Genomic DNA, 16,660 nt, shown 5'->3' with positions numbered 1-16,660 from the left:
AGCCCAGTGTGCCTGCAGCCTGTCTCCAATGCATTTCTGGGGAGGGTGTCAGCTGGGCTATGTGCATTCCCCTTAGACAGCCACATATAATGGAAGCTTAGGTGTGACTTAATGGGTCATCCTGGGAGTATGAAAGGGAGAAGTTGGGAACACCCTTCACACTTACACCTGAATAGGCTGTGTCCTATCCACACACAAAGGACTGCTTAACCCCCTGTCGTGAGTCTGGAACCAGGGCAGGAACTCTGTGAACTTCAAAGACCCTTCTTTTACGTCTCACCCAGTTCAAAGATCCCAGTAGGTAGAAGAACTGGACCTCTGACCCTACCACTTCAGTACACTTCTTGACCTGTGGATACTCTGACAGGAAGAAGGACTGCTGTGCTCCCACTCTGCTGGACTGCTGCTCTGGAAGAACTGCTTTCATGCTGTGCTGCCTGGTGCCCACATTGGCTGGGTGAGGAGAACTGGACCCACATCACTTGAACCCAGAACCAGAGTGACTCCTAGGGTTTACTGGCTTGAATTCTGATTGAAGTCTCAGGGACATAAAAGATTTCCAACTCATCTACCTCAGCACTGGTTCTCTGCTATATGTGAGTCTGTCCTGCCAAGTGGTGCCAATCCAGTCCTGGGTCCTTGGAAGTGGGTGAAAGTGCTGCTTTAGCAGAATCCACACATTGCCGACAACTCAAAGGACTCTGAACCAGCGCATCTCCTTCACTGCGGACACATCGCCGCTGTTGTGAGGCTCGACTCTGACTCATCGGCAAGTGTTCAGCGCACTAACACCGTTTTCAAGCATTATTGCCATTGTGCGGTTCAGAACCAATGCATCACCTTCCTCTCTGACCAACAATGACACATTGCCTCCTCTGCCCAGCGCATCGTCTTCGATGACCCAACTAAGGTCATTTGCAGGGGGCCAAGGCTGGTCCCTGTATACGACATAATACATGGCCTGATTTCTTGGATTTGACCCAGTCTAGCACAACCAGATAGCCCCATTTGGCAGTTGATGCTTTTAAGCATTACATTTCAGTTTATTCTTTAAAAAATTCATAACTCAAGTTCTAATTATTGGATTTTTGTCATTTTGGTCTTGTTTTGTTCATTGAATTAAGTTTTATGTTTCATGTGCGGTATCTGTTTGTGTGGTGTTTTCACTGTTTTTCTCCTTGAAGTGTTGCTCAAATAATTTACACATTGCCTCTTAAGTTGAGCCTGACTATTCTGTACCAAGCTGCCAGAGAGTGTGCACAGGTTAATTAAGGGTGTGCTTGTGACTTACCCTGGCTAGGAATTTGGTTGCTGCTTGGACAGGGTGCATACCTCTGCCAACCAGAATCCCAATTTCTAACATGCAGCCACACACAAAGATTCCCTTACGTTCAATGAACCTTCGATCAACACCCGAAGTGCTTGTGAAGGGATTAAGGGGAGACCCCGGGAGGGTCATGTTTTGACTGCAGACAGCTGGGGCATTGGAGATAGAACTGTTCTAACCTTGTTTTTAGTGCAGAATCGCCCCTCACCAGTCTGGCTTTCATCTGATTATTCAAAACTCTTATTCTTAATTTTAGTACAGGCCAAGATGTTCTGACTGTCTCATGAATTCCTTAATCCATGTAGATCATAAGGGCCCTTATATAGATTGTGTCATTAATGGTAAACATACTATGTGCCTCATTGACATGGACACTAGTCCTTCACTCTAAAAACCACCAAATTCCCTTCTTTACGCAGTCAGCATTGCTAAATGTATAAAATTGGGTTTTTGGTTTAGGGGTGAAGACTCTTTCTTTTAAAGCTCTTTTTATTGGAAACACGCTCATCATATAAAACATACGATCAAATATCTCTTTTATTATTATACATACATTGTGGCACTAAGTGCACATTTCAAAATGCAGGATCTTGGCTACAATCAGTAGGGGCGCTTTATGGCCCAGCTCAATGTTCACACCAGCAAGCAATTTTTGCCAGAAACTGTCTAGCAGTGGGCCCCGTCATCTGTGTTCTCTACTTCTCAAAAAACCCTGTATTCCTGTCAGGCACCCCACACCTTTTCCCACTTTCTGGGGCATTACCTGCATTGATACACTATCGTTTCTGCTTTTGGGCACCAATCTAGGTCAGACTTCCATACCCTTGCCAGCAGTAGTCAAAGTTTCTGATACTTTGGCCAGGATTCCTCCACCGACACTGCCAGCAGAAGCCATTTAGCATTCAATGGGATTTCAAGCGACAGTACCCGGGACATGACCCTGGTGACAGCCTCCCTATATTCTTGTACACTTGGGCATTCCCACAGGATATGTAAAATGTACCTTTCTGCCCACATCCCCGTAGGCAGGCAGATGTAGACGCCCTCTGAATTTTAGCTAATTCGGTTCTCGAATGGTAAAAGCGGTGTAGGATTCTAAGTTGGACGAGGTGAAACCTAGTCCGAATGGCTACATTGCATGGGCTCTGGATTGCCTCCACCCAGTCCTCATCATCTAGATCCCCAAGATCTCCCATCCAGGCCTCCCTCAACTTCACCAGTGAATCGGGGATGGGCTGCTGACCAGCTTACGGTACATAATGGAACTCACCCAATCGGGAATACATTCTGTTAGGAGATGATCCTCCAGAGGCGAAGCCTCCGGCAGCTGCTACCCCTCTTGTATGTACCTCCTCAGGGCATGCCCCAGCTGCAAATGTTTATATCTCTCAATTTTCACCAATTCAAATTCCCTACTCAGGGTTTTGAATGATACATAAGCTTGAACTCCCCAGACGTCGCCCAGGTGTTCTATTCCTATGAGTTCCCATCCCAAGAAACCCTTCAGTCCTACCACCTCAAGGAGCAGGTCACAGTCCCAGAGTGGGGTCAAGTTGGTTAGTCTACCGCTCAACCCCAGGAACCTCGTGGCCTCTCTCTAAATTCTAACTAATTTTTGGGTATGTGGCGGTAGCTCTAGCTTTTATTTCTACGATACAGGATTGCCTCATGGGCCCTTTGCCCCATCGCTGCCCAATCCACTCTATTTTTGGTTCCTGACGATCTGCAAAGACCCAGACATTAAGCACAAGTAGTTGAGTAGCCCAGTAGTATTTAGTTATGTCTGGCATTGCGTTCCCCCTGTCGTAGACCCCACTGTGGAGTTTGGAATGCGCAATAGGCAGTGTTCCTCCCTTTCCATTGCAATGTCCCGACTTCGTGTTCTATTTTCTGGAGTATCTCCTCCAGGAACCTGTAGGGTGTATTATGAAGCACGTGTATCGGGCACGGGAGAGTCATCTTGTATAACGCAGCTCTTCCCATCAGGGATAGCAACAATGTACCCCAGGGAATGGTGTCCCCTTTCAATCTTTCTAGCTATGGGCTGAGATTCTTACGTATAAATTCCTGAGGATCTCGGGTAATATGTATTCCTATATATAAGAACCATCCCCTTACCATAGGTGCCGCGCATGACCGAGGGAGCCATGGGTTGACCCCCAACAGGGGAAAAATCAATGATTTGGTCTAGATGATACGATAGTTCAGTTTTTGATCATGGAAGGTGCACCAGGAAAGAAGTTATAGTCTTTTAAGCAAGTCCTTGAAGTTTCTTTTATTCTTCTTTGTAAACAAGCAATTAGGCATCAGCCAATGCGTTTTGTTCCTATCAGAGGAACTTCATCAGGGCTATATATGCTAGGTGAAATAATCTAAGAATTCTCTAGTGTATTCACTGTAAGATTCAAGATTAGTACAAGAAGATGCCCCACAATAGGGTTCAATTTTATTACATCCAGCCATGACGATCTGGAAAGTCTCCTTCTATTGAACGGCAGGTACGCCAGTGTAACACTGCTGCCAGGCGTACCTGCCATTCAATAAAAGGAGACTTTCCAGACCCAGAAGCTTTCCCCGATTGCATGTCTTGCAGTGCTGCAGTAAGTTTGTCTTCAGTCAGATCGGCGGCCAGCACCTCTTTTTCATCATTGGAAAGTGTGCACAAGGGTAGGTCCTTCAGACGGTTGCTACAATCGGCCCCCGTTCTAGTCATGGTAGACTCATACAGCCCCTCATAGCAGGTGGCAAATGTTTTTTCAATGGAGGAGCTGGTTGTCTGGAGCACTCCCATATCATCTATAATCTCTAGGACTCATGACCTGTCTCTGTCTCTTTTATCTAGCCAGACTAATAGCTTTTTCACCTTATTCCAACATAATTGTGTCACCAACGCATGAATGTGTGCCCAGTGTTCAGCCAGGTCTCTAAGGTCCTGCTGTCTGTGGTGTAACTGATGCCTGAGCTTCCGTTCCCACAATATCTCTTTCAATCTTAGAGCACTTAAGTCAGTGTTCTTTCATAGAACCCCCTATCAGCCCCTGGACCTGTCCCCTCATAACCGTCTTGAATGCCTGCCACGGAAAGCACATCGAGTCCATGGTCCCCAGATTTTCAACAAAGTGTGTCTCTGCTCTCTCTGGGCAGGTCCAAACACTCAGTGCGCCTGGGCCTGAAGACACTGGCGGATCTCTATCCTGGGGACACCTTTTATTCTATCCCGGCCTCCTCTGGTCAGTTGGAGACTCTGCTTTTCTATCAACTTCGTGCCATCTGCAGGGAGACCCACCCCACATTCCCCTGACCCCCGCCCACACCCGCCCTGGATTTCATATATAGATCCCCGCTGGACAACCAGGGATGAGACACAGGCGGGAGCTGTATGTTGGAAACAATTATCGAAGGCCATAGCACTGCCTCCCTAGCTGTGCAGGCAGGTGGACACAGTACTTGGGTGCAACATGTCACTATGGAATTAACGGCCACTAGATAAACGATGTCCGGTTCCATTCCCCAGCAACCTTGATTATTCAGCATCAAATAGATCCCATTCAAGAGCAGCTTGAACGCCAGATGAATCACAGCAGCTGGAGAACCTTTCAGATAACAAGACAAGTTAGCTACTGACGCATTGCATGCCCCGTGGAGATAAATGTCCTTGCAGACTAAGGAACCGCTTAACCCCTCCTCACAATCGGAACCGCTAAGGAAAACCTCAGTGTCCCCATTCCTGCATCTAAACCTGAACGATAATTCCCAATACTCATGCACATAACCTTCCCCTTGTGCTTCATATCTGCCTACCATTTGGTATTGGGGGTCTGCGCTGCCATCTCCGAGATCACCCACTCCCAGGTTGCCCCCGCACCCCCGCTGTGCCTGTTAGGCTTTGTTCAGTTCTGCCCGGATGCCACCCGCCGCTTGACTGCTATGCTGCTGGTCCTCGCACGACGTAGGGTGGCCATGTGCTGGGGTTGTCGGCCGATGCCTACGTTTGCTCACTGGCTGGATGACGCCTTGAGGTGCTGGATCCTTCTCTCCAAATTGTTGGAGCTCCTTCCCGCAAGGTGCTGCCCTCCTGACATCTGGGGTCCACTCGTCACATACCTTCAATCCCACCCCCGGCCGAGCTGTGCTACCTCTCCCGCGCTCCCCGCCGGCACTTCGGCCTTGGCGGCTGCCGGTGCTGGTCAGTAACTGCACTTCCTTAGGTCCTTCCCTCTCCCTTCTCAGGGATGGTCCGGCCTCTTATCTCATGGGCTGCACCTGTCCCCCACGGCTTGCCCCTCCTCCCCTGCCCTGGGCCAGCTGGACGGGACACGGATTCTCCCAGTGTGGGGTTTCCAGCCTCCTGATTTTGCCTCGGACCCGCCTTATGAGTGATGTTGTTGCAAACTTCCGTGTACTAAGACTTGAATTTTATGTAAGCAGTGTACCATGTTCATGCAACTGAAGCAATAAAGTTTTTTTGAAAAGAAAAAAAGTGTCTCTCTGCTCTCTCCCGAAGCTTCTCCTTAAGGCCTCTGTCTTTCAAGAACCATGGATCAATCTTTGGGGACAGACCAAACTCCTTGGTGGGCCCCTCCAATGCCACCCCCACCTGGAAGTGGCCATAGATACCCCTCGCATAGTGCATGGTTGTACTAAATCTGCCTGCATGCAGGTGGTACATTTATATATGGTCTAGGCAGAAGAAGCATCCGAGTGGTGTTGAATAATAGGTATATTGTGTCTGTCGAGGGTGGTAAAGCCTCCAAAGGTCCACCATCACCTCCATAAAGGATCATAGGAGCCCCTGGTCACTCTCTGTGGTAGCATTATTTTCCCTGTCAAGACCCGACTCTACCACTGTGTTCATATCTGTTACCAAGCCCCAGGACTCCGTCGGGCCTATCCAATCACTTTGTAGTAGATTATAGCCCAGTGATTTAGGATTCTGCAGTCTTTACTTTATCTAACATATTGTGGAGGTCTGCCTGTGAGAGATTCATGTCTATTGTGACTGCTTCGAGTTTCGTCTCCAGCATACTTTGCAAGGCCTGGATTGCCTGGGTTACTCCGTGGAGTGAGGTTCTTGCTGTCCGCTTCTATCGGCTTTCCAAGTAGTTCCTCTGGGGGTGGCCAACATTACTGGGTATTTGTTGAGATTATTTTCTGTGCAGGCTTAGTTCCACGGTTCCTGACCATTTCCCCATTATCCAGGTTTGCGTTGTCTCTCAGCAGCAGCCTCTTCGTTGACTATTCTATCCCATACGTGGTTGCTGGCGCATCCAAGTATGGTGCCTGTCCATCCAGAGAGGCAGCAGAACCTTTACATAGCTCTCTCCTAGCACCTCACCCTGGGCCCCTCAGAGCTGTCAGTGTCCCTGGGTCTTCAGCTATCGTATCACCACCCCCACCAGCTGGTCCACCAGGGATTTCTTAGGCAATGGCCCAGGTGCAGCAGTTCTGTCCCATCTGGTGTTAAAAGCGTGCCCCCGCAGTTCAGGCCCTTGGGAGCCAATCGGTACCTGCACTCCAGCTAACAGCCTTTTTCAGATTATGGGACCCAGTGCTTCCAGGCCAATGTCGCTAGCTTTCCAAGGGGGTGGCCCCTCTTCAGGTCTCCGCATCGACAATATCCACTATGCGCTTGGGCGTTGCATCTACATGACTCTCCGCTGTGCCCCCCTCGATTGGCCCGCTCTTGCTTTGGAGCACACACCATCTCAGCGCTGCTAAGAACTGGAGCGGTTCCATTTTTCCCCATTGAGGCCTCAAGCTTAGTGGAGCAGAAGGGGATCGTTATCTATGGTCTCTGCTCTATCACAACCACAGTGCAGCTGGCTTTCTCCGTGCTCACCAGGTAAGCATCTTGCCATAGAGGCACAGGAACACTGGGCTGGTGGCACCATTCTGTCTCACCAACACCGCCAGGGCTCCTTCTCTTCCTCTTGCTTCCATCCCTCCAACACCCCACACAGTCCTTAAAGGGGTCAGTGCGTATTTCTTTGCCCGTGGATCAGCTGCAGTGGGCCTCTCTTTGTCGCCAGCTGTGCTTCCTCACTGTCTCTGCTGGGGCTGCTCCTCCCCCCTCTTGCAGTGCGTCCAGCAGTAATTCGGGCCAGGTGCACCTGCACTCCCTCTAGCAGTCCCCCCTCAGCGCTTAGGTTGCTCATGGCGTACCTTTAGCAAGGAGCGGCTCCCCCATCTCTGACAAGGCCTCCGCTTCTCTGTCAGCCATTTTGACTACTCCTTGAGGTCAGAGGGCAAGGTGTAGATCTAGCAAACACAGCAAGATGATGGACGGAGTGCTGAAACTTTTCAAACACACATCGCCAGTCAAGAGATCTGTGTTCAATCCATTGTTCTTTTGCTCACTATGCCATGCCAGTTTGGACCCAGCCATATGCAAATCAGACTTGACCCTGCTCCTTATGGGAACAGTCCAGCCTGAACTGTAAAGCCAGGTCTTCCCTGGCGCAGTTCTAGCCTATCCTGGCACCCTTTGTTGGCAGAAGAGGCACCTTTGGATGTCACATGTGTGGCATTAATTTGTAAGCCATATGTCAACCAGGGCCGCCTGTATTATGCAAATATGATGTTGGATTCAACTTTGGCAACTGCGGAGCGGTCTCAGTTTGCAACCTTCTTGGCCGTCGGCTAGCCTCTCCCCCTTCGGTGAAGACTCTTTCAAGCCACAATGACAATCCTTGTCAGGGTGATCCTCCAAAATCACTATATCAGCCTGTGCTTAACCCTCTGGTAGCTTCGCACAAAAGCAGAGAGGTTTAATTTGTAGGCAATATGTCAAATATGTATGCAGCACACAAGCAGTTATAAAGTGAAAACAAAACACACGAAAAATGCTAAACCCATTTAGAAAGCTAGAGTAAATTTTAATTAATAACATTATACCAGAATAACAAAAGTACAATCAGTAAAACCTAAGATACGCAATTTGAAAGTTTTTGGTAAGTATAGAACCTTAAAGCACAAAGCGCCACTCATGCTCATCTGATCGTGCTAGACAATGGGAAAGTCATAAGTTAAGGCCGACTGCAAAGGAGCACAAGCTGGATACAGCAACCAGGTTAGTTGTGCTGGAAAAGTTACCTTATCAAAGTCCGACACCAAGAGTCCAATTTGCGATGGGGGAAACCGCGAGGAGAGTGTTCTGAATTGTTGTTGCTGTAATGTGAAAAGGAGGCTTGGCATCGCGGACAGTTGACGCTGTAGCACGAAGATCCGGTAGCTGGAACTTCACTTTGGCGGTCACTGCAGGCAGTCATTACTGCAGCGCAGATTTCAGATCTTGCGGAGCTGGCAGTTGCTGTAGCATGAATAGTCTGGTTCATTAAAGCTTCGCATTGGACATCATCACAGGCAGCAGAGTCTTGGCACGAATGGGCACCAAATGGTCAGGACAACAAAATGACAACTTTATAAAGGTGCACTTAAAAATCTGACTTTACCATTAAAGAGGGTTTTAAGTTACAATTCGTTGAGTGAAAACATCATTTACCTATCTGCTCCTAAACTCAAATTATCACTTATTAAGTGTAATAGAGTAACCCAATGTTACCCTATGGAAGAGATGGACCTTGCATTAGTGAAAAACAACTTCAGCTTAAACCCATATACCATACTTTTCAAATACAACACACTCTGCCCTATAAGCCTTTAGGGTCTACCTAAGGGGTGACTTATATGTATTAAAAAGGAAGGTTTAAGCCTGGCAAAAGGTTTATTTTTGCCAGGCCGAAAGCACAGTTTAAAGCTACACTGCAGGCTGCAGTAACCGGTGTGACATATGTTTTAAATGGCTACTTTACTGGGTGGCACAATGAGTGCTGCAGGCCCACTATTAGCATTTCTTTTACAGACCCTGGGTGCATGTAGTACCATTTACTAGAGACTTTAAAATAAATGTACCAATTTAAAATAAATGTACCAATCAGGTGTAGGCCAATTATACCATATTTTGAGAAGAGAGCACTGGTATTTTAGCACTGATTGGCAATGGTAAAGTGTAAGGAGTCCTACAGCCAACAACTCAGCAACTCAGGAGGGGTGAAGGCAAAACGTTTGGAGGTGATCCTGCATAGAGGTCCTGGTCCAACACTAACCAACAAGTTCCCCATTAAGTTACTGATCCCGTATCCATTTCTGTAGGATCCATTAGTGATAAATATTCCTTTCCCATCTAACCTGTTAGACCGGGACATTCTCCACAAGCTTAGTTGCACCATAATTTGTACCCTGGAAGGTGTGTTCTGAAGTATACCCCGACAAATAGAAAACAACGCACTCTCACAATTGTGAGAATGAATCGTGGAATGCAAATGAAACTGCCATGTCTCCTGGTTTAACTGAGTTATTTTCACAGGTACCATCTACTCTGTGGTCCACAGGCCAATCCATGTGGGGTTCAGATCATCAATGGAACCAGTAAAGATTTACCTTAAGAAGGAAGTAATGAGAATACCCCAGTACCCATTGAAATGTGAGGCAGAGGAAGTGATCTGCCCTGTAATAGCAGATTTGATTAAGCTAAGAGTCCTAGTACCTATCGTTAGTAATTAGTAGTTGTAATATCCTGATTCCCCTGATACACAAGATGAGAAAAATCAATGTGTACATGTCCATACAGGACCTTAAGGCCATTAATGATGTGATTATCTTAAGCGTCCATGTGATCCCTAACCCTGCCACTATCCTTGCTTGCATCCCCAAATTGCCTAATAGTTTACTGTGGTTGACCTTTGTTACTCCTTCCTCTTTATCCCCGTACATGAGGAGAGTCGGTATCTCTTCTCATTCACATTTCGTGGGCGTCCTCTTTCGTGGACCCGACTTCCTCTGACTTCCCCTTCAATCCTTTACTAGGCCCTGAAGAAGAACATAGATATATTAGTTTTCACCCTGGGGCTGTACTTTTGTCCAGTACATTGATGACCTGTTTTTAGATCATTGCAAGGAAGGCTCCATCTATTTCCATATAGGACCAGTTAGTATGGGGCATAAATCCTTGCAGGAGAAATTACAGTTCTTGCAGAGCCATGGTGATCAGAAAATGTCCATAGCTTATTATTCTTTGATTCGCAGCTGCGCCCTGCACGTTTAATGTCTGTAGAGGCAGCCTCAATCCTCTTAGAAGCATCAGAAAATATTGTGTTAAGTTCTGCCTTAACTCTTACTGTGCCTTCTTCATTGGCTGCACTCCTCCTCACTAAAGAAACACATGCAGAACCTCTCTACAGCCTGATTTCTGGGCCTGAAACTTTATTGTTGTCTGTTTCTCACCTGCCTCTCTAATGCCCACTGGTAGATAAGGTGAACCTAATAATTGTATATTTGTTATTCCACATGTAATCAAACCACATGTAGACGTAACTGACTTGCCTATTTTCTTTAAATAATCTTTTTATTCAGATGTCTTAATAATCACATAATGATAATAACATGTATGTGTTCATTTCACCCGAAATCCATATTATGCCTGACAAAGACAGCATCTGGTAAGCAGAGAATCTACCATGATGAGGTGGCACTGGGTATGTGGTTGCATCTAGATATTTACTCTTCAACCTTGCTGCGCTGTGTCATGCTGCAGCCAATTTTGGTAGGAACAACATGATTCTTTCTACAGCATCCCCTTGATATGCTCCCTTCCTTTCTTCTGTAGTCCAGATCGTTTGCCAGTCCTGTGCCATCTGTCTGTCACACAATGTCGGAAAAGGGAATACGCCCACCCCGCTGTTCACCCTCTGCACTTGGCCCGTCCATATGGACTTCATCCAGATGCCAACATTTTCAAACCATTCATTTGTCCTAAATGTTGTGTTTATTTTCTCAGGAAGGGTGGAAGCATACCCTGGTTCCCTTCCAGAAGTCATTACAGTAGCTTAGTGGTTACTTCGATACTTTATCGCCACGTACGGAGCGCTATATTGGATTGCAATTGACTTCCTAGTACTCTATATTGCAGCAGTAGTAGAGGCGGTTTGCAAGGTTTAGGAGTAGGGCAGCACTTCCATTGAGCATCTCGCTCAGAGTCAGAGGGCATGGTAAAAAGGAGCAGCGGTACCCTTAATAACAAGATCACTTAGATATGCCCTGAGACACAGTAAAATGCCCGATGACCTCCCATTAACATAATGAATTGTTTCCCAGAAAACCAAATTGAGCCCTATTTGAAATAATCATGGGGAGACCTATAATGATGCCTTCGCATCCCCCAATCTCAGCTGCTAAATTGCTTTGATGAACGATTATGCAGTTTTACAGTATTGCAGAAGGCTTATACCGCGCCTTTACAGTTTCTGTTCTCAGGTTTGAGCTACCTAACCCGAGTGCCCAACGGAAGCCTGCCTCTTCTTCCAGCCCAGTGACTCGGTGTACATACAGATACACCCGAGGAAGGCGTCATTGGAGTTTGTGGTGTGGACCTCACGCCCAGGTCCTGCTATTCACCAACACAGCTGACAAAAGTCATGGTCTGGTGACTTGGATGAGCTTATCTCACTGCAAGTGAGCTGCAGAATGGGAAGTTATTCGGGGACAGAACTGTTCTGACCCTTCTTTTGCGGAATACCTCCATTCTGCCTACAACGGTAACTACTACGTGTTGATGTTGGAAAAGTAAACGATCTCTGTTAGAAAAGTACAGATGGACACTTAATTCTTCCTCCTGCCCATTAGTTAGAATGATACTTACCTTTATCTGTTCTACAATGAGTAGTGACTGCCAAAGTGTGCTGGCATCTCCCCACTTCCCGCCTAGGCCTTGAAACGTTTAGCAATCTTATGAACCAGAACATGCCAGATGAAACTCCGTTTGCAATGACTGAGCAAGGATTTATCTGCAAGCACCGAAAATCAAACATCTCCATGTTTCGGGTTGGACACAGTAAATGTGATTAAACAGTAGAGCTATCATTATGAGCTATCTCCTTGTGAGGACTGATTTCTTCATGGAAGTTGTTTCACAAGCAGCACAAGCAAAAGGTCACGCCTATTTCATTTCCAGGTACAAGCCTACCCTTGGATTGGACTGGGGCTTGTTATCTAGATACATTGTTCTCACAGTGAGTCACTTTGATGATTATCCTTTAGAAAAAACAGAGGGTTAGGCGTGATGTTTCAGCTACTATATACATTCTTTTCTTCCTCAGTGTCCATGTACAATATAACCGTTGCTTTAGATGACCTAAGAAAACAAATTGGAGCTCTTAGAAGAAATGCTAGGTCTAGTGCAATAGCCGTAGGGTTAGTGACAGTGCAACTAGACACCCATGCCAATATGCGAATTCAAAAATATAATGGTATTAAAATGACCTCTTGTAAGTCAAAGGGAGGGAAGGAGTTGCGCTATTGTAAGTTCTGAATGTTGCATCAGTCTAACCAGCACTTCCCTTAGGATACATCAGCAGACAGATACCAACAGGGAGAGTGCCAGCACACAACAGGAATACAGAGTGGACAACATCTAAGTCCAGGCTCGTTTTAGGTATGGCTGAGGGGAATCTTTTCGACCTGAAAAATGAAAATATTTGAGTTAGTTATTGCAATCATTTTAGTAGTGGCAGGTATACATATCAATAGATGTAATAATGTACATTATCCTTTGCTTTTGCTATAGTGAAGGCACTGCCAATAATTTTACGCTTGCTGTTTCTGAGGACGATGAGGAAAGTTAGTGAAGATATAAAAAAGGAAGTGATGTAGCTCTTTTCTTTTACACCATTTTATTCCAGGAATAAAGGAGGGTGGTGAAATCATACCCACATATTATTGTTTTTTCACATATACAAATCTGCATATCACTGTGAGTACCGATTTATTTTCCAATAAAATATGGAGGTTGTTTCTTATTGATCTGAAGTGCTCTTTACCCTCAGTAATGCTAACTAAGTTTCAAGATTCTAGTAGGCCCAGAAACCATTTCATTCAGGATAGTAAATCTGCACATTTCTGAAAAGTGTAACCTCGTTTTCAGTATTGCCAACTGGAAGCCTGATTTTAGGAGAATAATTAACTCATAATTGTATTCATGAATGGTATCTTCTCCTCAAGGATGCCTTGCACTTCTGTTCATTGTATTAGTTTTTGCGTTAAGTAATAAGTTTAGGTTAGATTCTATAGACTTGCATGGAAAGAAAACATATATATACTGTACTAAATTTCATGTATTTTAGCATTAAGCTGCAACTGACTATTTTATAGCCAGCTGCATGATTTACAGACCGATCACAACCAGCACCTAACGTTGGTGGATGTCCTGCAGTCAGAATACTGAGACTGCAGACTAAGAAGTGTAAAAAGGACAAACCAAGACAGCAGGCCTTTTCCACCTACGCACCCAGGATCGGAAACATCATCTCCCTATCAATCAGGACAGTCTCAAGTCTGCTCCAATTTGGGAAAGAGTTGAAGACATACCTCTTTAAAGAACACTACTTCAAAAGACATTAACTGGCCACAAACCAGCTACCTTTCCCATTACTTGTTCACTTAATATGTGTCTTTGACCCTGTGCTGTGCTCCTCTGTCTTCTGGCTAGGTAGGCGTTCTAGAAATAACACCAATATACATGCATACTGTTAATAGAAGACCAGGGCATGATCTTTGAAATGGGTACAGGTTGCTACATTTGTGCATAACACAAAGGAAACTATAACTAGAACCAGTGGAAAAACTTTAAAAACTTCAATAATATTTAAATGGGTATATAAACACAGCGTCCCCAGGTGCAAAGGATTTTGGTTGGGTGTTTCCGTGCGTCATAGGCACTGACGGCTCTCGGTCAGACCTCCAGAGGAGGACAAAACAGGACAGCTGGGCCATTCTCTGTGCTGTTCTCTGTGATGCTGATGTTCCTCATCGGCCTTTGCAGTGTTGGAATACGGATTGGATTTCAAACAAGCTTTGGTTGCTGCAAGGGGTCCGGTTCCCCAGGTATAGGTGTAGGGTGATTACTGGGGGTCCTAGCATCTCCAAGCTTGGTGGAGAGATGGAGCTGACCCGCTGGAGCATTATGACCTTCTCCTGGGCCGTTGCGGCGGCAATGGACCCAATGTTTAGTAGAACGGTGAACCGGAGATTGCGGTCAGTGCCTACAGATTTCAGAGAAGTGGCTCCTTCAAGAGAGATGCTGATGGCTTGGTGAAGTTCTGGTGGCCCTCCAAGGCTTGTGGAGGATGCACAGCTGCAGGAGGAGTCAGATTGTCATGATTGTCAGGGCCAGGAGCAGGCAGGGTTTGGCGCCCAAGTCCACCAGTAGTCTTGCTTCTTCAGCTCTTCTTTGTCCTTCTTCTTCTTTTGTCAGGTGAATCTTGGTTCCTGGTGTCAGGGGTTACCTAAATACTGAATTTAGGGGCACTAAGGGGAGTGTAGGGTAATAGTAGCCAATGGGTTACTTACCCTTGGGTCACTACACCCCCTATATGATAACTTCCTGTGGGGAGTGGGCATACCCTGTCCCAGAGTTCCTGATTCCACCAAAATCAAAATGGTGGAATCTTTCTATCTGTGTTCACTTCAGGCAGCTAACCTTAGGAGTGTAACTAGCCTGAAAGTGAACACTCCTCTTGACTAGCTGATTTTCTCACCTGACCTGGTGCCAAATGGGTCTCAGGGCAGGGGGTGGCATTTCCAAGGTTTGGGGGAAGCAGGGTTTGCATATCAAAGGTGGCAGAGGCTTTGAAGCATCTGGCCTTGATAGGCAGATTAACTAGTCATCCTGCTGAAGGAGGTGATAACACCTCCTGCCAGAGCAGGCATTGCTCTTGACCTCCTGAGAGCTGGGCTCTCCCCTGTAGGAATGTAGAATGCGTCTGTGGTGGCAGGCTGGAAGGATCGAGTCAGCCAGCATACTAGAAAACTAGTAAGGTTTCACGGGACACCTCTAAGGTGCCCTCTGGGTGCATGGCATAATAAATCTAGAACTGGCATCAGTACAGATGTATTAAGGCAAGGTGTCTGGAACTTGTAATGGCCAGTGCCCAGTACCTATACTTAAGGTGGTTTCCCTGTTCACTTGTACCTTCTATAAATGTAACTAAACAATACAGGGGCATGTCTGCTCATTCAGATATGTCCTCACATGTAATATAAGGCCTTTGGGCTACAAGGCCTGCTGCAGGGATGAATTACATATATTACATGCAGTGACTTTGGTATGGCACACAATAAGTGTGCCATGACGTGTTTTCAAGCTTGGTTAGCATGCAATTGCAGCCTGCGTGCAATTTGTGGGGGAGGGGAAAAGATTAGGGTGGCATAAGACATGCTGCAGCCTTAAGGGACCCTCTTTAGTACCCATGCCCTAGGTACGAGGGGTACCATTTACTTGGGACTTCCAGGAGTGCTAAAGTCCATGCCAATTGGGTTACAATTAGACTTTACGTGTTGTAAGGGGAAGAGCACTGGCACTGAAGTCTGGGTGGCAAAAAGTGGGGGGGGGCAAAATTCCAGCTTTCTACACACACCTTGTCATTTTCTCGTAGGTACTGTTTTAAGGAATAGCTCTTAAGGCACCTTTTTGAAGATATGGAAACTGTCAGTTGTAAAAGAATCAGAAGAGTATTCCAAAGGGTAGGGACAATCGGAGATAATCAGAGATAATCTACCACAATTTGTCTTAAGAACTTTGGAATCTTGCTCTTTTTCACATGCCCCATCTTGCATATTTTAGCTAAAGTTGTTGGTCAAACTGCTGGCTTGTTAACATATAAGATAATGTTGTAACCTTCCCGGTAAGCCAGGAAGAGTAGAACACACACAATGCTCGAAAGTTTACAGGAACTTCCAATTCCTTGTCTGTCGAAGCATTTTGTGCAGATGGTGACAGATGACCCCCATTCTGCTGTTCTGATGTGAAACGTCTTAACATTTCTACTAAGGATTGAGAACAATCTGGTTCACTTTGAGTCTAGTCGCAGATTGCACTACAAAACAGGAAGAGGGCCTAGAGTATGCTTCCAGCGAAAAATAGAAGCCAGTGGACTAAAATATTTTTATATTCATCAGGTTTGTTTTAATTTTTCCCTGGATGAGATAACCACTGCCACATTTTGTGGGAACTGTAGTTTGAAACTAAATTGTCTTGGGTGGAGGCCTACCTATGAGCAAAATATGATTGTAATTTTGTTGCAAATGATCATTCCTATTACTGTTGTGAGATTATAGTGACTAGGTAACAAAAGCATTCTTAGACGTGAAGAAAGAACTGTCAGGGGTAATCATGCACTTACTTTTGGGGCTCCAATTATAGAAAATATAGACAGTAAACCCAGTAGTCTGAGCTTTTGCAGAATACATTATGCGTTGTTTAAATACACGAGAATTGGAGTG

The 16,660-nt window shown here is 45.9% G+C and overlaps 1 protein-coding gene across 1 annotated transcript in view; it reads left to right on the top strand.

Moving 5' to 3' along the window:
* Positions 1-16,660, top strand: part of TMEM117 (transmembrane protein 117) — a 1,887,095-nt gene that overhangs the window by 176,483 nt on the left and 1,693,952 nt on the right. The gene's annotated exons all lie outside the window — the stretch shown is intronic.

Source organism: Triturus cristatus, chromosome 4_1 (genome assembly GCF_964204655.1).
Source record: "Triturus cristatus chromosome 4_1, aTriCri1.1, whole genome shotgun sequence".
NCBI classification, from domain to species: domain Eukaryota; kingdom Metazoa; phylum Chordata; class Amphibia; order Caudata; family Salamandridae; genus Triturus; species Triturus cristatus.
Note: the sequence above shows the minus strand (reverse complement) of the source record. Positions and strands in the feature narration are given on the sequence as shown.